The sequence below is a fragment of the Caretta caretta genome, chromosome 9 (assembly GCF_965140235.1).
Source record: "Caretta caretta isolate rCarCar2 chromosome 9, rCarCar1.hap1, whole genome shotgun sequence".
In the NCBI taxonomy this organism is placed as follows: Eukaryota; Metazoa; Chordata; order Testudines; family Cheloniidae; genus Caretta; species Caretta caretta.
The window spans coordinates 32,900,781-32,920,830 of NC_134214.1; the positions used below are offsets into that span (position 1 = coordinate 32,900,781).

Below are 20,050 nucleotides of genomic sequence, written 5' to 3' on the forward strand. Positions count from 1 at the left end.
CCAGAAGGAGAATGGCAGCTGGGATGAGCTGGTCCTAGAGCCTTGGCGTTCCAAGTGCACCCCGAAGAGCGACACAGTGCTTGGCTTGTGAGTCGGCTACATCTCCCGTGGTTCAGGGGTGCTGCACTGACGGCACATAGCGGGGAAGGAGTCCTCAGGAGCTGCCTTGCTTTACCCCGCCGAAGCGCGTGCACACATCCCACTGATCCGGACATAGGGAAGGGCTGTGAGACGCAGGCACGTGCTTGGCAGGGGAAGGGAAGCAAACTCATTCGACATCAAATTTTCAAACTATGGCATTGAATCCGTGTTCAGGCACGTAAGTGACCTGGTTTTCTGAGGAGCTGAGGCCAGGCAGGTCCCCTAAGTCACCAATGGAGCTGTCCATTGTCAGCATCCTTGAAAATAAGATGATTCTACAGGTCCAATTGTTTCCTTAACTACAACTGTGCTACCTCCTTGAGTTCATTTATGTACTCAGGGACACTTGTGCACACCCACTGAAGGCTAATGGGGTTGCACAGCTGTCATATAGGGCACAGTTTGGTCTGCAAAACCTCTTCCCGGTATAGATGGGGCAAATGGAAAAAACCCAGCTTGACTCTGAGCCCAGGATGAGTAAGGTTCAGCAGCTTGCGGGGGAGAGTTTTTACTTACAAACTCTCAGAGTCTAGGCATAAGCAGAAGACTAAGTAATTGCTTAGGGGCCTGAGCAGCTCAAGAGGGCCACCTGTTTGCTTTTGTAGTATATGTTGGGGGGCAAAAATATTCCTGTTTAGGGCCCCTAATGGGCTAGCACCGCCTTGGAAACTGTACTGTGACATGGAACTATGTGACAGCATGCCATTTTAACAAAATCACTTTTCTGGATAGAAAAGACACTTTAAGTGTCTGCACAGCATTGTGTTCACTAATGTTGATTTATAATTAGTGATAAAGGAATAGAGCATGGTTTGATATTGATACCTATCTCTGATATAGTTCTTTTCATCAGTAGATCTCAAAGTACCCATAATCTTTAATGTATTATGTTAGAGCAGGGGACCAGCACACTCACCTCTCTGTTTGACCTGACAGTCATGTTGACTAAGATTTTCAAACATGGGTGCATGAAGTTGGGCCCTGTAAATCCATATTTAGGGACCTAGGTGGCTTGACTACTGCCAGTGATGTTCAATACTAACACTTTCTCACCATATGTTTCAGTTATTGAAAATATTAAAGACTTACTCCTTCTTTTCCTTCCTAGTTTCGCAATCAGTGAATATGACATCACTGACTTCAGCTCAATGGATCAACTAGCCAAATCTTCCATGGTACTAGAGTTGAGGGGGCACAGTGGTGGCTGAGGCAATTACAACTCAAGAGAGCCTCTCTCCCCTTCCCCTACCTGCTTCCCTTCACACATGCACATAGTGGACCACACCTATACACAGTCTGTGTACATGGATTGTGTAGTTTCCCAGATTTGGTGCAGGAGTGGTTAAATATTTGGAAAACAAAAGATACATTATACAATAAACCATCTTCCTAAAAAAGACAAACTTAAACATAGTTTAAAAGAAGAGATTTCCATAAACTGTTTCTGCTTAGCATGTCCCATTAGAAGTTTGTTATATGCATTGGTTAATTTTTTTCATCCTATTTACTTTCTACCTATGTAATTTCTATATCTATGCAAACTCAGTCTATACAATGATGATACCATTTGCACAGGAGTGAAAAATAAAATCGTGTTTCCTTCCAGTTTACTGAGGATAGTGTAGCATTGCAAGCAACGGAGAAAGAAGTATTCAGGTTTCTCATCCTAGCTGAGACACTGATTCACTATGTGATCTTGGACAAGTCATTGATTTCATTGTGCCCATGTTAGGCCAGCTGGAAAACTGAGAAAGAGTAACCAAATGCTGCATCTGCTTTTCAAAACCCAGGAGATATCATCAGGCTAGGTCTTAGAATATGTTTTCTTTATTATAGTAATTGTCCTACTGTATTTGAATACAATAAATTAGATCTTATATTTAACAGCAAATATTTAAATGTCTTAACACAATTTTCACATTTTTTCAAGCATATGTTAATATACATGTTTCCTTCAAACATCCTACTTCTCAAATTTTACATTTTTGACAGCATCCTTAAGGAATGCCTGAGAATCATAAGGGCCTATTAATAGCTCTTGTGAGCTTGCAAAAGTTTTTTTTTTTTTAATGGTGTTGGTAGAAGATAGCTTTTTATGTACTGTTCAGCAGGAAATTCACTGTACTGTATAAACCATGGGAATAAATTGTTCCTTATCAAGATATATTAATTTAACTGTTAAAGTATGGATTTTAATCTGCCTGATGTAAGGGTGTGTTTTACTTCTTAATCTAAACAATATATTCCTTAATTAAAACAATATAAAATGCACCCAGATATCTTGTTGATAGGTGCCTCATAATAGGATTATTAATAACAGTTTAGTCAGCTGGTATGAGATGCACTTAATAGCTCGAGTACTGTTACCATTTAAAAGTATTTTAATAATAATTTGTATTTGTGGATAACATTGCCATTCAGCAAGAGACAGATCCTTTTAAATGTTGAACACCTTGAATTCCCATTGACTTCAAATGGAATTGAGAGTACTCAGCATCTTTCAGGAATAGGCCTTAAATGTATGTTAGTAGGTTTATTCTTACTCAAATGGGATACCTCTACATTCAGAAAGGTACTGAAATATTCATGAAGAAGCTCACCTCTCTAATAATTTGAGGTAACATGAAACTGACTTTGAGAATGAATCTTTGTGTTTAGAAATCAGCCTCCCTTCGCCCAAATGATTGTGCCAGGGGAAGAATATGAGAACATCTGAAAATAGAAAATGTCAGGCTTTTCCCAAAGCCTGAAAGCTCCACCATACTTTCATTATCTGTTTCCACACTGGAAGCCTTCACCTTTAATTTGATATAAAATATTGCACTACTTTTTATGGAAAACTCCTATAGAATTTAATAGAAAATTATAAACATTATAAAATTATATAGCCAGGTTAATTATCCTACAGCATTTAATAGAGAATTATACTCTTCCTGGATAACTATAGAATGGTTTAAAAACAACAAACAGAGAAAGGATTTGATCCTCTATTCAGTTTTATAAGATTTTTCTATAAGGACACAAAACTAAATAAACAATCTACATGATTTTTAAATTACATTTACTAACTTTGTCTGCTTCAGGGTCAATACTTATGAAAGACTGAAAAGGGGGAATCTTTCATTCCATCTTGGAAGGAGGCTTGCTACCAGTGCCTCTTAAACATCTTTGTATCATTACAAAAAGAATATGATCTCAACATGTGGACATTGAGATACTTTATATTTTTCCAAATCAGTTCACTCCAGCTCCATGGACAAGATGCTATCTCCTGGGGGGGAAAGTGTGTAAGCTGAAAATTTTAGCTGACCTCTACGTGCATTAAGGACAGTGGCAGATGCCTTTTCACAATCACTAATGTAATCCTACAGTAGTGGCCACAGGAAGATTCTGCTGCTGCCCTTAATCTAGAGGGAGAAGTCCTTCCCTTTACAGTCCCCAGAGAAGCCCCCCATGCCAATGTAGACTGTTCAAGCTTGGGACAGAGGAAGGTTCACAGTAATAATATCAGAGGAGAATAGCTCTTACTGGCTGTGCAGCCATAGCAGAAGACTAGAGGCAGGCAGACCTAAAACAGGGTGGTATGATCCAAAAATAGGGCATGGACAAGCACAGGAGGCAGAGAGCTCATGTCCTTACTGCTCTATATGCTATGAAGAAGTGTTCCTAAGTCCATTATAAGCTCCAAAAACCTGTACAAGGAAATATCTGTCTTAAACTCGACAACAAAATGCAACTATCCCCATTTGTCCCTCAAGCAATTATTAATTTTGGTTGAGAAGGATCTTGAGGAGAGTGGAATTCTTTTTAATTGTTAATAATTAAGCAGCACTCATTCTCATTAGAGTTAAATCAGTTCCCTGGGTGAATTCCAGGTAAGGCAACTATGGCATACTCAAATTAAGTAGAGTATACTATATTTTAAAAAACCCTTTGCTATGCTTTTCAGTTTCAAACCCTCATATCACAAGAAGGTACCCCATTCATTACCCTTAAGAATTCAAATGATAGAATAACACTGCATAGATATGAGTCTAACCTTCTCACTGTACACTTTCTAGATATATAAATAAGTCCTTGAAATGGATTTAAGAAGATTCATTGTACTTCTGTAAATTAAAAATAAGTGATGAATTGCTGCTGATGTACAACGAACAATCAGTAATTCAGATCATGGATCTGAAAACCTCTGTACTTTAAGAAAGTTCAGACCTGAATCTAAACTTCCACATTGGCCTAATTTCTATATTAGAAAGGATAACAGAACTCTAATTAAAAACCTTGCCTCTGAACTTTAGGAAACAATATCTTGATCCACTCATCTCAATTTAAGTTCATCTCTGTTTGCTGCATGGCATTTATCTAGAACTGCAGATACTTCCAAATAGATCATATCTATCTCTCAGGTTTCCTGGGATAATCTCTTAATAAAACTTTAGTGGGCAGATTTATTACATTACAAGTAAAATATGTAGAAAAATATGCAGTTCCATTTCTATTGCAGTTTTTAAAAAAAGAAATGGAATATATATACTGCATTCCTGACAAGGCAAGTTTTAATTCTTGAAATCAGTTCACCATTTTTCTTCAGCTACATGAATACCTGTCTTTTTCTATATTCCACACACTCTTAATACTACTTGTATTATAGAAATAAGAGGATTTTTAGGTACTACAGTGTTAAGTGCCAAAGAGAAAACTAATTTAATTAGATTTTAAATTATTCTAAACCCTGGAAATAAACAACAAATGTCTTTTGATTATTCAAATATTGTCCACCTTGTATAATAAAGAAATTTTCTTTAAGATTAAAAGACAATCTAGAATGTGTAAACACTGAAGAAAGTCAGAGTCCCTTACATTGTAGCTTTGTTTCAATAACTGGAAAAAAACAAAATCTCATTGTGATATAAATGGTTTGCATCTTCTGGACTATTTGCTTTCCATTTCCTGAATCATACATAATAGTCAGTTCTTAAGACTTACCAGGTTAGTTTACAATACTTATCTTAATAAAAAATATTCTTCTCACGTTACTTATCTCACGATCCGATGTTCCTATGCAATTTTTTCTTTATTTTGTTAATTTATGTTTTTATGCAAATTATGTTTTAATCAATATACCTCTCCCTAATTTTTGTATTATATATTCTAGAAAGTCCTGCTGAAATCCAGGAAATACAAAGAATTTCCTCATCTGAAGTCATGCTGACATTTGTGCTAGAACATATGTGACCCTTTTTTAGTGTGTATACAATTCTAAATAAATGAGTTTTCAAAAGACAATGATATACCTAACACATGATTTTCTATTTCATCAGCGTTTCTAATTTCCAAGAGGGGTTTCTACTGAGCACAGAAATAAATAATTACAAGACTCTGTGACTCTGAGGCAGCAGAAATGCCTTTTAAAAAAGTCCTCAAAAGATCACTCAGAACCATACATGTAAAGGGATGAACCCATGATCATACAGGCTTTTGTGATAAAGAAGATACTTTATCTTGAATGTGGTATTTGCAATACATGTACTTATAGCATCTCAAAGCTACTCTTGGGAGTAAAGTAGAAATAAGGTGGCCTCGAACACCTCCAGAAAAATCTGGTGATTGTTACAGTCATGGAAAATAGTGATGAGAGTTTAAATAATTCAGGAGCATCACCATGCCACTTTCTAAACTAGAATGGGCTAAATCCTGCAGTCTTTACTCATGTAAAATTCCCATTAATTTCAGTGGAAGTTGAGGACCTAACACTGTTTCTTCCTGAGCATGTGGAAGGTTTTAAATGCACTAAAATCTAATTCATCCTCGTAAGTGATAGGGAGAAGCAGATCACAAAAGTAGCAAAAGGGACTGTATAAATGAGAAATATTACAGAGTGAGGGACTTCTCTTCCTTTCTGAGGCTTTGTCTACACTATGCAGCTTTTAGCGACACAGCTGTGCCACTACAGCTGTGCCGCTGAAAGGCGCACAGTGTAGCAGCCATTGGTTGGCAGGAGAGCTCTCCCGCCAACAAAAGACTTCCATCTCCAACGAGCGGTGGTATCTTTGTCTGCAGGAAAGCACTTCTGCGGACGAAGCACTGTTCACACCTGCCCTTTTCCTCAAAAAAAACTTTTGTCTTTCAGGGTGTGTGTTCTTTTATCACCTCTGAACGACAACAGTTTTGTCGTTCATTTGTCAGTGTGGACAAAGCCTAAGAAACCTTATATTTGCTCTCTGTTTGGTCCCAACCAACCACATCGTGTTTAGTTTAAACTTGCAGTCCCTGGGACCACTCATGCATTTAAAATTAAGCAGGTGTTTAGTGCTTTGCTGGATCAGGGCTGTGACGGGTTCGGTCACAGACACCCCCTTGGGTCTGTCACCTGATGTGTTGAGACTATTTTCTCTGCCAGTTTGGGCCTTCAGAACCCTGTCTTGTTGAGCCAGATACGCTAATCTACTGCAACACAGATCCAGGGTCTAACCCACACCCCCAAAGCTGAAGACTTAACTGAAAATGGCTTAGCAAAATGGCAAGCGCTCCTGTCTCTAGTACCCAGACACCCAGCTCCCAATGGGATCCAAACCCCAAATGAATCCTTTTTACTCTGTATAAAGCTTATACAGGGTAAACTAATAAATTGTCCGCTCTCTATTACACTGATAGAGAGATATGCACAGCTGTTTGCACCCCCAGCTATTAATTACTTACTCTGGGTTAATTAATAAGCAAAAGTGATTTTATTAAGTATAAAAAGTAGGATTTAAGTAGTTCCAAGTAATAACAGACAGAACAAAGTAAGTTACCAAGCAAAATAAAACAACACACACAAGTCTAAGCCTAATACATTAAGAAACTGATTAGAGATAAAATCTCACCATCAGAGATATTCCAATAAGCTTCTTTCACAGACTGGACTCCTTCCTAGTCCGGGCCAAATCCTTTCCCCGGTACAGTCCTTGTTAGCTCCAGCTCAGGTGGTAACTAGAGGATTTCTCATAACTGGAACCTCCTTTGTTCTATTTCTCCCCCTTATATAGCTTTGGCACAAGGCGGGAATCTTTTGTCTCTCTGGGTCCCCACCCCTCCTTCTAAATGGAAAAGCACCAGGTAAACATCTGATGAAGTGAGCTGTAGCTCACGAAAGCTCATGCTCAAATAAATTGGTTAGTCTCTAAGGTGCCACAAGTACTCCTTTTCTTTTTGCAGGTTTAAGATGGATTCCAGTACCAGGTGACATGGTCACATGTCCTGTGAGACCCCAAGCCTTCATTCTTCCTGGTCTGACTCACAGGAAGGCTTGCAAGTAAACAGAGCCATTTACAACCAATTGTCCTAGTAGATGGGAGCCATCAAGATTCCAAACCACTATTAATAGCCCACACTTTGCATAATTACAATAGAACCTCAGAGTTATATTTCATATTTCTAGTTTCAGATACAAGAATAATACATTTATACAAATAGGATGACCAGACTCAGTAGATTTGTAATCTTTGTAATGATACCTTACAAGAGACCTTTTGCATGAAGCATATTCCAGTTACATTATATTCCCGCTCATTAGCATATTTTCATAAAATCATGTGGAGTGCAACATCACAAGGGCCTTTCTCTCTTTGCTGCTTTAGTTTGAAATAAACATATTCTTGACTGAAAAATACATGATTTTGCCTTTGGAAAGCACAAGATTTACACAGAAGTGCTATAGAGTGGGTCTTTAATGTACACACTAAGGAAACAAGTCCACGGTATTTAAAGTCTCATCAGAAAGACAAATACATAAAGTTCATTGTACTAAATTTATTTTCCTTACCAGGATGAAGGGCTGTATTAGCCCCTCTAAATTTTGATGTGATGGTTTCAGGGAATTTAGATGTTTTTCAAAGGCCATGTCTACACTACCACTTATGCTGGCAAACTTATGTTACTCAAGGGTGTGAAAAAAACCACTTATGTTAGTTCTGCATTGCCTTTTTTAACTGAGGACTAGTAGCAACATTCATTATAATCTGATATACAGAAAAACATAAGAGAAAAGCCTCTAAATGGTTTTCCTAGTTTGCTTTAGATTAGGGATTATTTGCAAGCTTCTTTTATTTTTTTCCTTAATCAAGCTCAATAACATTTCCTCTCTACTATTGTTAGCTTTTTCATTGTTCATTTAAAATAACAGCCTTTATAAGAGGATTGCTATTTTTTCCCTTACAGGAAGATCAATGGAGAAGAAGACAATTAATGTCCATTCATACAACACAATTAATGCATTTGTTGCCTTTCCCAACTGTAATAGACATTTAAAGCCTCATAAATCCTGTTTTAAAATTATTTAAGAGAGTCATAGAATTAGGACTATGACTTGTCAGATTGTCCCAGGATAGGAGTTGTCAAGGTTCCTTCCCCACTCTGAACTCCAGGGTACAGATGTAGGGACCTGCATGAAAGACCCCCTACTCTTATTCTTATGATCTTAGGTTAAAAACTTCCCCAAGGTACAAACTTTGCCTTGTCCTTGAACAGTATGCTGCCATCACCAAGCGTTTTAAACAAAGAACAGGGAAAGAGACCACTTGGAGATGTCTTCAGAAAAAGTACTAATTTCAAAGCAAATGGCCATTGTGTATGACGACCCCAAGTCGGAGAGAGTCAAAATGCATTCCTCACTCACCTCATCAAAGGAAAAGCCCACGTAGGTAGCAACACTGTCAGCTTGTGTTCTATCAGAAGCACTAAATATGGATTCAAGGAAAAATCCGTCATCTCTGGACTGTTTGGACTCTTACAGGGAAGTGTACTAGATGCAAAGCAAAGATCCCCGGAGACAATCTGGGGACCCTGAGAGACTTTTGGGAAACTGATGGTTTATTACATCACTGTCACCATTTGGGATTACAAACTGTGACTCACCTGTTAATAATTCTTATTTCCTTTTCTTAGCTAATAAACCTGTAGTTAATTTATTATAGAATTGGCTGCCAGGCTTGTCTTTGGAGTAAGATCTGGAGTACTAATTGTTCTGGGATAAGTGACCAGTCCCTTGCAACTGGGTCCAACCTAATGTGGTGTGACTTTTTGTTTCAGTGACAATTACCACAAAATTCAGTTTGTCCGGGTAGCAAGATAGGCTAGAGAGTCTAAGTCTTAAATGTCTTTGACTTCATGGTAAGACTGGTATAGTGATCCAGGAGTTCACATTTGTTGTTGACTTGGTGAAATCTAATTATAGAACACACCACCAGTTTGGGGTATCTGCCCTTATTTTTTGACAGTCTGCCCTGAGATAGAGACTCATAGTTGTGAGCCACTCCAGACAGTGTGACACTCACCAGTATTGGTGTGATGTTTACCACATGAGAAGGAGCTATTTTTTGTAACAAGAAAGCTCTTTGATGACAGTAAGATGAACCCTGTAGGGAGTCAAGATTGTGACCATTGGGACCATTGGGATATTAAAGTTTCCTTCTTTCCATTGTTTTAAAATTTGATCCACAGTTCTCTCATACACAAAGTTCTGGGCAGATTACCTATTTCTCTGTTTCACACCCTGTCCCACAGCTGGCGTAGCATAAGAGTCTTGAGTAAGGTAAAGGATAAAGTTACACCCTGAATGTTGGGTCCTTCAGTCAGAGGGCCCCCTAAATAAGTTTGAATCTTCCCAGACAGTGTTCTTTTATCCAGCATCTTTCAATAATCATGTTCTTAATCACATCAAACAATAGAGTAACCATTCTGATGTAGTTCTGTTAAGGAACGATGAGAGAACAAAAGATGTTGAGGTTTACATAGGACCCAGCAAAAGCGAGCGTTATTGATTGGAGAAGTTCAAGGACACTTTCCCATCACTTGATTTGACAGAGAAAGATTCTAGATTAGGCTTGTCTCTGCCTCAGACAACAGCATGTTTTGTGGCTTGAAGTACAACTGATAATCAATAGCACTTTACATATAATTCTGAGCAGCATGTATCTTCTTGCCCTGCCAGTTGCTCCACCACACGGTCAATGCGTGAAAAGCAAAGATTGGGATGGCAGTCCACTGCTTGTGCTGCCTGAATATTTGGATGGATAATTCATAGATCTGTTTCTTCCCATAGAAAAATACCTTCAAAAGATGAGCTTGAGGGCTTAAATTCATAACTTTGCTAGACCCTAAAAATCTTGGTCTTGATAAGGACACTGGGTTTATGGCTTATTACAAAAATCAGTAACTTACTAACCCCCCTTTTTAGTCCTGTGACTGCAAAGGTATCAACAGGCCACTTCACTTTGAATGATCTTCTACAAGATGTGTTAAATATTTATGGTAAAACAATCTGTTCCACCTTGTGACACTCGGAGTCCCTTTCCCAGACCTGAAGAAGAGCCCTGTGTAGCTTGAAAGCTTGTCTCTCTTGTCAGCAGAAGCTGGTCCAATAAAAGGTATTCCTTCATCCCTCTTGTCTTTCTAATATCCTGGGACAAAGAGAGAAACATCTCTTCCCACAGTGATTCATTGCATGTTTTCACACTTGTCTCATACACCTTTCTTGAATTATTAGGATGGAAGTATAGACCCTATGCTGGTGTTCTGGTCATACACAAACACCATCTTTGAGCTCACTGTCTTGCCAAGTGACCCATTTCTGTGTAACCTCAATGGAGAATTTTCCCCTCTTGTTTATTGATGTTACTCTGTGAGAAAGGCAGCAAAATTCTCTTTGGCTTAGAGATTTAAGTTTGTATAGCAGGCATCTCTCTCCAGCGTATCACAAAGAAACAGATTATTTTTGCTGACTGGACATTATGCCTCTTCATGGTGATCCTAGTGTTATTGCTGCTGCTATTATTGATAATAATGAGTCTGCTCATGCTTGTCAACCTCAATTGCTTTCCTCAGCTGATGATGACAAGAACACTAAATGTGATTTTAAGTTTTTAAGACCATTATTTTTGCTTCACACAGCATGAAATAAAGTACTGTTTCTTACCCTGCCTCCCTAACTCCCTCTCCTATAGCACAGCTCTCCATGCAACTAAGGTCATGTCTACACTTAAAGCGCTGCAGTGACACAGCTGTACAGCTACAGCTGCACCGCTGCAGCGTGTATGGTGAAGATCTTTATGCCGATGGGAGAGAGCTCTCCCGTCAGCATAAAAAACAAAGCAAAACACCACTCCCCCAAGTGGCATAAGCTATGTTGGCGGGAGAAGCTGTCCCACCAACATAGTGCAGTGCATACTAGCAGGGCCAGAAGGTCTTCTTGACAACAAAGGCACACTGTTGACTCATATCCAGCTTCTCATCCACTGTAACCTCCAGGTCCTTTTCTGCAGAACTGCTGCTTAGCCAGTCGGTTCCCAGCCTGTAGCAGTACACAGGATTCTTACATCCTAAATGCAGGACTCTGCACTTGTCCTAGTTGAGCCTCATCAGATTTCTTTTGGCCCAATATGTCAGGTCACTCTGGATCCTATCCCTAACCTCCAGCATATCTACCTCTTCCCCCAGCTTAGTGTCCGCAAACTTGCTGAGGGTACAATCCATCCCATCATCCAGATCATTAATGAAGATGTTGAACAAAACTGACCACAGGACTTAAGTTCCCTGTAAGCTGCGTGGCCATGCAGCAGCCTATTTAGCTCCATGCAGGTGCTCAGGGAATCCGCCCAAGGACCTGCTGTGGCCAGAGACCAGCTGGGGGAGGGGCACCCATCCCTCAGCCCCAACCTAGCCAGGCCTGGGCGCCTGGCCCTGCCAGGGTGGCCCGGCCCAGTCCCAGCTGTGGCCTGGACCAGCCTGGACCTGGACTCAGGCGTGGCTCAGGGTTGGACAGACCCAGCCGTGGCCCAGCCCGGCCCAGACCCAAGCACGGACAGAGTGGCCGGGCCCTGCCCAGCCCCAGGGGCGGCCGGGGTGGCACCAACCCAGGTGCGGCCAGAGTGATCTGGCCCGGCATGGACCCATACTGAAGCAGTATGGCTCAGCCCAGCTCTAGCTGCGGCCCAACCCTGGAGCTGCTGCAGAGGGGAGAGGCACCTCTCCCTCACAGCCCAGGTGTTGCTGTGGGAAGAGAGAGCTGGGGGGAGTCCTCTCTCCTTGCTGTAGCCCCGGAGCCCCCTCCTACACCCCAAACACCCTCATCCCCAGCCCTACCCCAGAGCCTGCCCTCCCAGCCGGAGCCCTCACACTCCTGCATCCCAACCCTCACGTATCACCTCCATATTAGTGCACATAACAAAATTAATTCCACACATAGGTGGGAAAAATTAGCGGGAACACTGCCCAGGACTGACCCCTAGGGCACGCCACTTGATACCAGCTGCCAACCAGACATCGAGCTGTTTATCACTACCTGTGTACTGTGATACACTGTTGAGCCCGAAGATCTAGCCAGCTTTCTATCCACCTTATAGTCCATTCATCCAATCCATACTTCTTTAACTTGCAGGCAAGAAGCCGGCGGGTGGGGCAATGGGTGGAGAGGAGCCCTCGGCTGGCTGGTGTGCAGGCCAAGAAGAGCAAGTGGTAGTGGGGCGGGGGGAGGGGCGGGGGCTGGAGGGGTCTCAGGGCACAGTACAAGCAGAGCAGGCCCAGGCCCCTTCTGAGCATGGGCCCAGCTCCATGGAACCACTGGTGCCATTGTAAACCCGGCACTGCACACAAGCGCTTATGTTGGTGTAACTTATGTCACTCAGGGGGGTGGAATACTCACACCCTTGGGTGACACAAGTTTTGCCAACGACGTAGGCGGTAGTGTAGACAGCCTAATTCAGCATTTCCTGCAGTGAGCATTAGACAGCCCTGAGTAATCTCTAGTCTTCTGCCAGCTTCCAGTTAGGAAAGGGGAACAGGAGGAGAGAGATAGCATCGTCTGTTCGCTATCTTCAACCCTCATTGGCCAGCACAGTCCCTCCCCATTTCTAGGAGCCAGCACAGTACTTCTTATTGTGGGCTATAGACAGCCCCCGAGAAGTTCCAGTCCTCAGTCAGCTCCACACCAGGAAAGTGCACGATCAGGAGTTCCTTAGTGATTGCACCATCTGATATTGTTTGTGCTACTTTCTCATTTGTTCTGCTTTGCTCTCTCTCTCTCCCCCCCCCTTGGAATCAAGAAATGTCTCCATTACCATTAATGACTAACACTCATGCCAATTTCTTTTAATGGTCTGAGCTCACCATGACAGCTACATTTGTTCGCCTGCTTTTTGTCTCCATCATTTCCATCCTCTTCTCTCCTCTCCCCTTCCACTCCTTCTGTCGTCCTATTCTTTAAAAATACCCACCCTTCACTTCTTTTGCCCCAACTGCATCAGTTTTGCACTGGTGTAGTTCCAGTGATTTCACTGAGTTACTCCTAATTAGCATAATTGTGAAATCAGAATCAGGCCCAATGTCTTCAAAAGTAATCTTTGCAGTGATGGCCTCTGCACTGCCCCCGACTGAGGAATCCAGCATACTGGAACAATTTACCCCATATAGTTAAGTAAATGTTATGTCTTCATAGTATAACATAAAATAAAGAATTAAAACTATTACTGTAGTTAAAGCAGTTTAATTCTGGTTTAAAGGGCTTTTCAGTTGTCTTTAAAATATTTAGGCTTACCAGAAGCATAGTTTATGCTCTCATGTGAGCATGTCTGCTGGTGGGAAAGCAGGCAGGAAGGAAGGCATAAAGTAAATCTACCGTTACATATGGTGAATCTTTCACCTTAGTGACTCAGTCAGGTGACATGTCTAGCATATCTTATGTCAAGTTTGCATGCAGTCTTGCAAAGCAAATACAGTATAACTGAACAGCTCCTTTCAACAGCTGTTTTTTAAAACTGTTACACTACTATTGTTAGCTGGGCTACAAGTTATGACAAGTGAAAAAGCCAGAATCATCCCTTTGGCATTCATTGTAACAACATTCCATCATAAGGAATTCTCATGCTACAGGATGTGAATGTAATAAAATATGTGACTCAGCATTGTGACATCTTTTCACTCTCTAAAGTGAAACTGCTGTAGTAGTGACTTGATCAGGCCATATAGGCCAAAATATAGGTTTGATAAGGAAAAATGTCTGTTAAAATTAACAGGAATAGAATTGTTTTTAAAATAATAATGAAAACCTTCATTTATCTAAACTGTTTTGACCAAAGACTGTAGGACCATGCTGTTGTATGTGAAACACAGTAACAGAGACTGGTAGCTGCAAAGTTTTGAGAGAACACAGGGCAACAGCTTCCTAAATGTGGCAAAATAAATGATGGACTAGATTATCCTCACTGTCATGCAATAGGGAAGAGATGAAATAATCACTGCCTAGTTTAAGGAAGGTAGAGGGAACAAACCCCCACCCGCAATTTCCATAGTGCACAGGAACCCAAAATTTTTGGGCTGATGACTTATTCACCAAATGGAAGACCTGATTTTGCACAGCCATACATTTTGTACAGGTGTACAAATTACACAAAATGTAAAATGCTACTGAGAAAATGCTAATATTTTCACACTCATTTTGCACAGCTTTAAATAATTAAACACAGCGCAAGGCAGTTGAAAAACAAGCCAAATTTTCCTGAGCATCTTTCAACTTCTCATTTTATTTTTTTTAAATGAGAGATGATTAGATCTAGATTTTTAAAGTTCTTTTCAATAATGTAAAACAATTAATAACCAAAGTCATGTTTAAAAGAAGTTACACTCACCTAATGTCTTTTTAATTTTTAACATGCCTATGAAGTGAGCACCTTAAAACCATCAGAGTGCAGCATTTCAAATGATGCCTATCAATTGAAGTGATCCTAGGTGGTCTTTAGCCATAATATTTCAGTTATGGGCCAGTTAACTTTTCTAGTACAAAAATGGGGCAGAAATTTCCCCATATCTAAAATTTCCAAATTTGGTGAAGCAGCACTAGTTTTGTCTTAAAAATGTGGGTGTTGGATCATATTAAAGAAGTTCTGTATTAAAATCACAAATGAGTTTGATTCCCCAGAGTTTAAATTCCAGGGTATTACTAATTAAGAGGTCTCTTGGTTTTTGGTACTGTTTCTCTCCCTCTATGTGTGAAACTTGCAAGCTGCTAATTGTGTTAGTACATTCTAAGACAGAGTCTGTTCTCAAAGCAATTCACAGAGAGAGAGACTCAAAGCAATACTCTAACAACAGAAACAACTCCCAGAGACTCCCCACCCTTTTGTTGTATTAACAATTGTGATTAAAATAGAGATAGAGGATGTATGTGGATGGATGCTTGGTGTGGATAATAACTGAATGATCAGGGAGGTGCCAGCCTAAGAATCCAGTGTCCATCGGCTGAAGAAGGCGTCAAGTGGAAATAACCAGAGGACCCCCCGGAGGGCAGACTGGAATCCACCCAACAGCCTCAAGAATGGGAGAACCAAAGAACAAGATAACATCTTGGAGCCGTCAGGAATGTGCTATCTGCTGATTGATTCAGCAACAGCATGATGAAGCAATTCCCATAGACTGGCATAGGAAGAAATTCCTATAAAAATAGACTCTAAAAAGTGAGAACTTTGGGGTCTGATTCTGCAAACCAACTTCCAGGAGCATCAGATGAGCATCTGACAAGGTCCTGCTCCCTCCTCATGTCCAGGCCACTTGGCCAGTGGCTTGGCATGAGCAACTCTAAGGCTGGTGACTATGATAACAACCTTGCAGAACCTGTGTGTGTGGGTGTGTATGTGTGTGTGTGTGTGTTTGTATGAATGAATGTGTGAATAAATATGAGATTGAATGGAATGTTATAGCTATAACTAACTGCTTACTATGATTCTTTCTGTATTCACAATAAATGTGGTATTTTGCCTTTTTCCCTTTAATAAGATCCTGCTGGTTTTTATTTTATTGGTATAACATTTTGGTGGAGAATTGCGAAAGGGGGAATATTGGTAAAAAACCTCAGTTATTGTAAATATTGGTGTGCACACCGCCAGCTCTAGTGAGCTAGGCATTTCTATTAGGTTAAACCAGACCTGCTGGCCTCCGAGAAGGTAGCAGGAAAAACAGATTAAACCAGACCTGCTGGCCTCCGAGAAGGTAGCAGGGGACCTGCTGGCCTCCGAGAAGGTAGCAGGAAAAACAGATTAAACCAGACCTGCTGGCCTCCGAGAAGGTAGCAGGGGACCTGCTGGCCTCCGAGAAGGTAGCAGGAAAAACAGATTAAACCAGACCTGCTGGCCTCCGAGAAGGTAGCAGGGGACCTGCTGGCCTCCGAGAAGGTAGCAGGAAAAAACAGATTAAACCAGACCTGCTGGCCTCCGAGAAGGTAGCAGGGGACCTGCTGGCCTCCGAGAAGGTAGTAGGGAAAACAGATTAAACCAGACCTGCTGGCCTCCGAGAAGGTAGCAGGGGACCTGCTGGCCTCCGAGAAGGTAGCAGGGAAAACAGATTAAACTAGACCTGCTGGCCTCCGGGAAGGTAGCAGGGGACCTGCTGGCCTCCGAGAAGGTAGCAGGGAAGAACAGGTTAACTGGACCTGCTGGCCTCCGAGAAGGTAGCAGGGAGAAATAGGTTAACCAGACCTGCTGGCCTCCGAGAAGGTAGCAGGGAGAAATAGGTTAACTGGACCTGCTGGCCTCTGGGAAGGTAGCAGGGGACCTGCTGGCCTCCGGGAAGGTAGCAGGGGAAAAACGCATACATTAAGCTATGATTTCAGAATCTAGGCTGTGTCACTTGCTAAGTAATACCAGCAGTGACAAAGAGATTGAAATATCCATGTTAAGATGTTTAAAAGAAAACAGGGTAAGCCAGTACCAGAGGGAAGAATGGAGTCAGAAGGAACTCCAATCTCACCTTTTGTTAAAGAAATTACACCTTTTAAACAAATCCTTCAAAAATTTGGGCACAGTCCTTAGACTAAACAAGCCCTAGCTGATGTCTGCACTATTTCGGACCTAGAGGATAGATTGGCTCAGTATATCCTCATATACAAACCTTCTAGTGCTGCCAAAAGAGATGCAGCAGCAATTTGGTTGTTGTGGGAGGCATGTAAGGATTCTTCCCTCCTCTTGTCTTCATGTAAAGAGGAAAAGGCACAAACGGAAAAGGGAGCAGACAATTGGAAGGTGCTGGCTACAAATACCCAAAGCCAGCTGAAAATAGTGAAAGAGGCACTCCAGGAATACAAAAAGAGTGAAAAAGTTAACTCTGCAGAGGCTGGAGGGAGGCAGGTAAAGGGGGAGAAGGTCCTATGTACGGCACCCCCAGGCATAATTACAAAGAGAAAAGAGAGTAAAAAAAAAAAAAGTTAACTCTGCAGAGGCTGGAGGGAATTAAGCAGTTAAACTTTGTATTTCACCCAAACAACTTTTAACCGAAAATGTTAAAAAGGAAAAGTGTTAGAGAAAGAGCATTCTTGGTTTCTTTGCAGCCATTCTGAAAGAAAAATGGGCCCTTTTCCAAAGGAATGTCTGTAAATTAGCCAGGCAAAAATAAACTATCTGATTAAAATCATTTGACTGGACAATTTAGTCAAATTTGATAAAAGAACATAAGAGGGTTCTATTGGAACTTAACTGCCTCAAATGTATAAAGGGAATGTAAGCTGTAAAAAACAGAGCAGTGTGGAAGGGATGTTAAGGAAAAGAAAACGTGTATGTATCTGTCTGTGTGTGTGTAAATATGTAAAGTTCTAAGGACCAGTTAGTTTTGTTTTTGTTTTAAATAATGCCACTAAAAATCCATTTGACTCTTTAATTCAAAGTTGCAAAACTGACAGACCTTTTTGCTAGACACAGGTAATTAGTGTTGTTTGGCTTTGGGATTTGGCATTTAACCCTTAAAAGGTAACTCAATGCTTTACAAAATTTAAAATGTTTTTAAGTTGTGGCTGCAGCAGGGCAGTCAAAATCAGGAGAATATAAAAAAAAAAATTTGGATTCTTTTTGTTTGTTTGTTTTTTGTTTGTTTGTTTTTGTAACAAAATAGCAGATGAGAGTTGTAGTAAAAAAAAAAAAATTAAAAAAAGACAGTGCCTCTCTGAAGCAACAGCAGGGGTGAGGTGCACAAAACAGAAAGAAGCAATGTTAGAAACACTGAGTCTTAAAATGGCTCTGAGTAATCAGACTGTCACTTTGATAAAGGTACATGAAAACTCTGTAAGCAAAAAAAGAAATAGTGACACCTTATGTAAAAATGGATCTGGATAATGTTATGGAAGTTAAACTATGGAAGGAATGTGCATTTGCCCCAGAACATGTGCAGGGTATATTGTAGAAGGGGCAAAAGAAATGCAAACATGCCATGCTACTTCATTAAAATGCTATTAGGGCTCGAAAGGGAGCCACAATAGGTTGGATTTTCTTTTTCAGATTGCTGTGTGTTTTGGAAGCAGAAGTTAAAAGTAATCAAAACTCTGGTGAAAGTTGATTGTGTCCCTTTTAAGATAGGTTTCAGAGGAACAGCCGTGTTAGTCTGTATTCGCAAAAAGAAAAGGAGTACTGCAGTTTCCACTGTATACATCTGATGAAGTGAGCTGTAGCTCACGAAAGCTCATGCTCAAATAAATTGGTTAGTCTCTAAGGTGCTACAAGTACTCCTTTCCTTTTAAGATAGACTCTCTGAGCTGCTGATGGCTTTAAATCCAAAAGCAGGAAGTTTCTGTGAAAATGCAAATTACCTAAATGATAAAGGAAGGAAAGAACTAGCTGCACAAAGGAGCTGCAGATAAAGGACATACCTGGTCAGCAAACAAATTGTCTAAATAAAAGGCATGGGATAACAAGATAATTTTAATAAATTTAATGATAATAAGTATCCCTGTAACAACGTATAGTGTGTATGATTTTTGGAAAAATCCTTTAAGGTCGTATGGTAATGATGCTTCTCAGTTATTACCTGTAAATAAAACTTAAAGCTTAACACAGCAGGAAAAACATTATAAACTTGGTCTGCTGTATAAGAAGGAAAACTCAGGGATTTAATGACTAAACAGTGGGATAATTTCCCCATAACCCTTAAAAGATAAAAGCCATTGAAACCTGGCCTGCCTATAGAACAAAAACAGGAAAATATGGGGGCAATTTCTCTGTGTTGCCTGCAATCAGCAAGGGTATTTGTAAAATAAATATTTTAAGCAATAATCTGCCACCCCAAAAGGGGTAGAAACATGTTCTTTTTGTCTTTCAGAAAATCAGGAAAAGCTGATGCCAGCTGAAAAGCAACCCAATACCATGAATCTACTGTCACAATAGAAATTGTGTTCTGTGTTCTATGTTTTGTCTTGTGTTTTGTCTTGTTGCTAGCACTGTTGTGTGTTTAAAAAAAAATACTGAAGACCTGCAGGAACTTAAAAATAAATTAAGCTTTCTGTCCCAGCTACAGGACAGCCTGATACAAAAACAAGTACATGCCAATGTAGACTTGGTCCAAATTGGTCTGGGTAACCTAAAAGGCCGATGGAATCTTTAGTAATGGTTTAATACTACCACATGGCTTATCCATAAGAAAAAAAAATATTAGAAATAGGAAACTACACAGCCATAGCTGTGGGATGCACTGAAATGCAGATACTTGCACTAGCTACTTTTGAACACAAAATGTTCTGGGAAATATTAAGGGTTTGATGCATTTGTTAAAAAAGGAAGAGATCATTGTTTGACACTTATCAATATGAATGGATGCAATATGTTTCCAGTATTGTAAACCAGACTTGTTAATGGGAGAAATTGTTGTCAAAATTGCACACCAACAGTCCCTGGAGGCAAAGGTATTGAAGGTTAACCCACTCCCCATATTACACATGGGATCCTTTTGGCTACCCTGGACCTTGAGCCAGTGGGCTGGGGAAGGAGGGAAGCTATTGGACACTAGAGGTTGTACCAAATGGACTCCTCAAAAGTGGGTGTGCCTCACCTTGCCTGTTGCCCCAGAACCTTGTAGTAAAGATACATCACTAGGATCATGTATGTGGCATGAATTGGAATCACAA

General features: G+C 40.6%; 2 long non-coding RNA genes across 2 annotated transcripts; both read left to right on the forward strand.

The window, feature by feature from the left end:
* Positions 1-5: 5 nt before the first annotated feature.
* Positions 6-5,427, forward strand: LOC142073179 (uncharacterized). Its single transcript, XR_012669890.1, has 2 exons — positions 6-87; positions 1,250-5,427. It is a non-coding gene; the product is annotated as an uncharacterized LOC142073179 (long non-coding RNA).
* Positions 5,428-18,418: 12,991 nt separating this feature from the next.
* LOC142073271 (uncharacterized) lies at positions 18,419-18,995 on the forward strand. Its single transcript, XR_012670074.1, has 2 exons — positions 18,419-18,509; positions 18,676-18,995. It is a non-coding gene; the product is annotated as an uncharacterized LOC142073271 (long non-coding RNA).
* Positions 18,996-20,050: the final 1,055 nt, after the last annotated feature.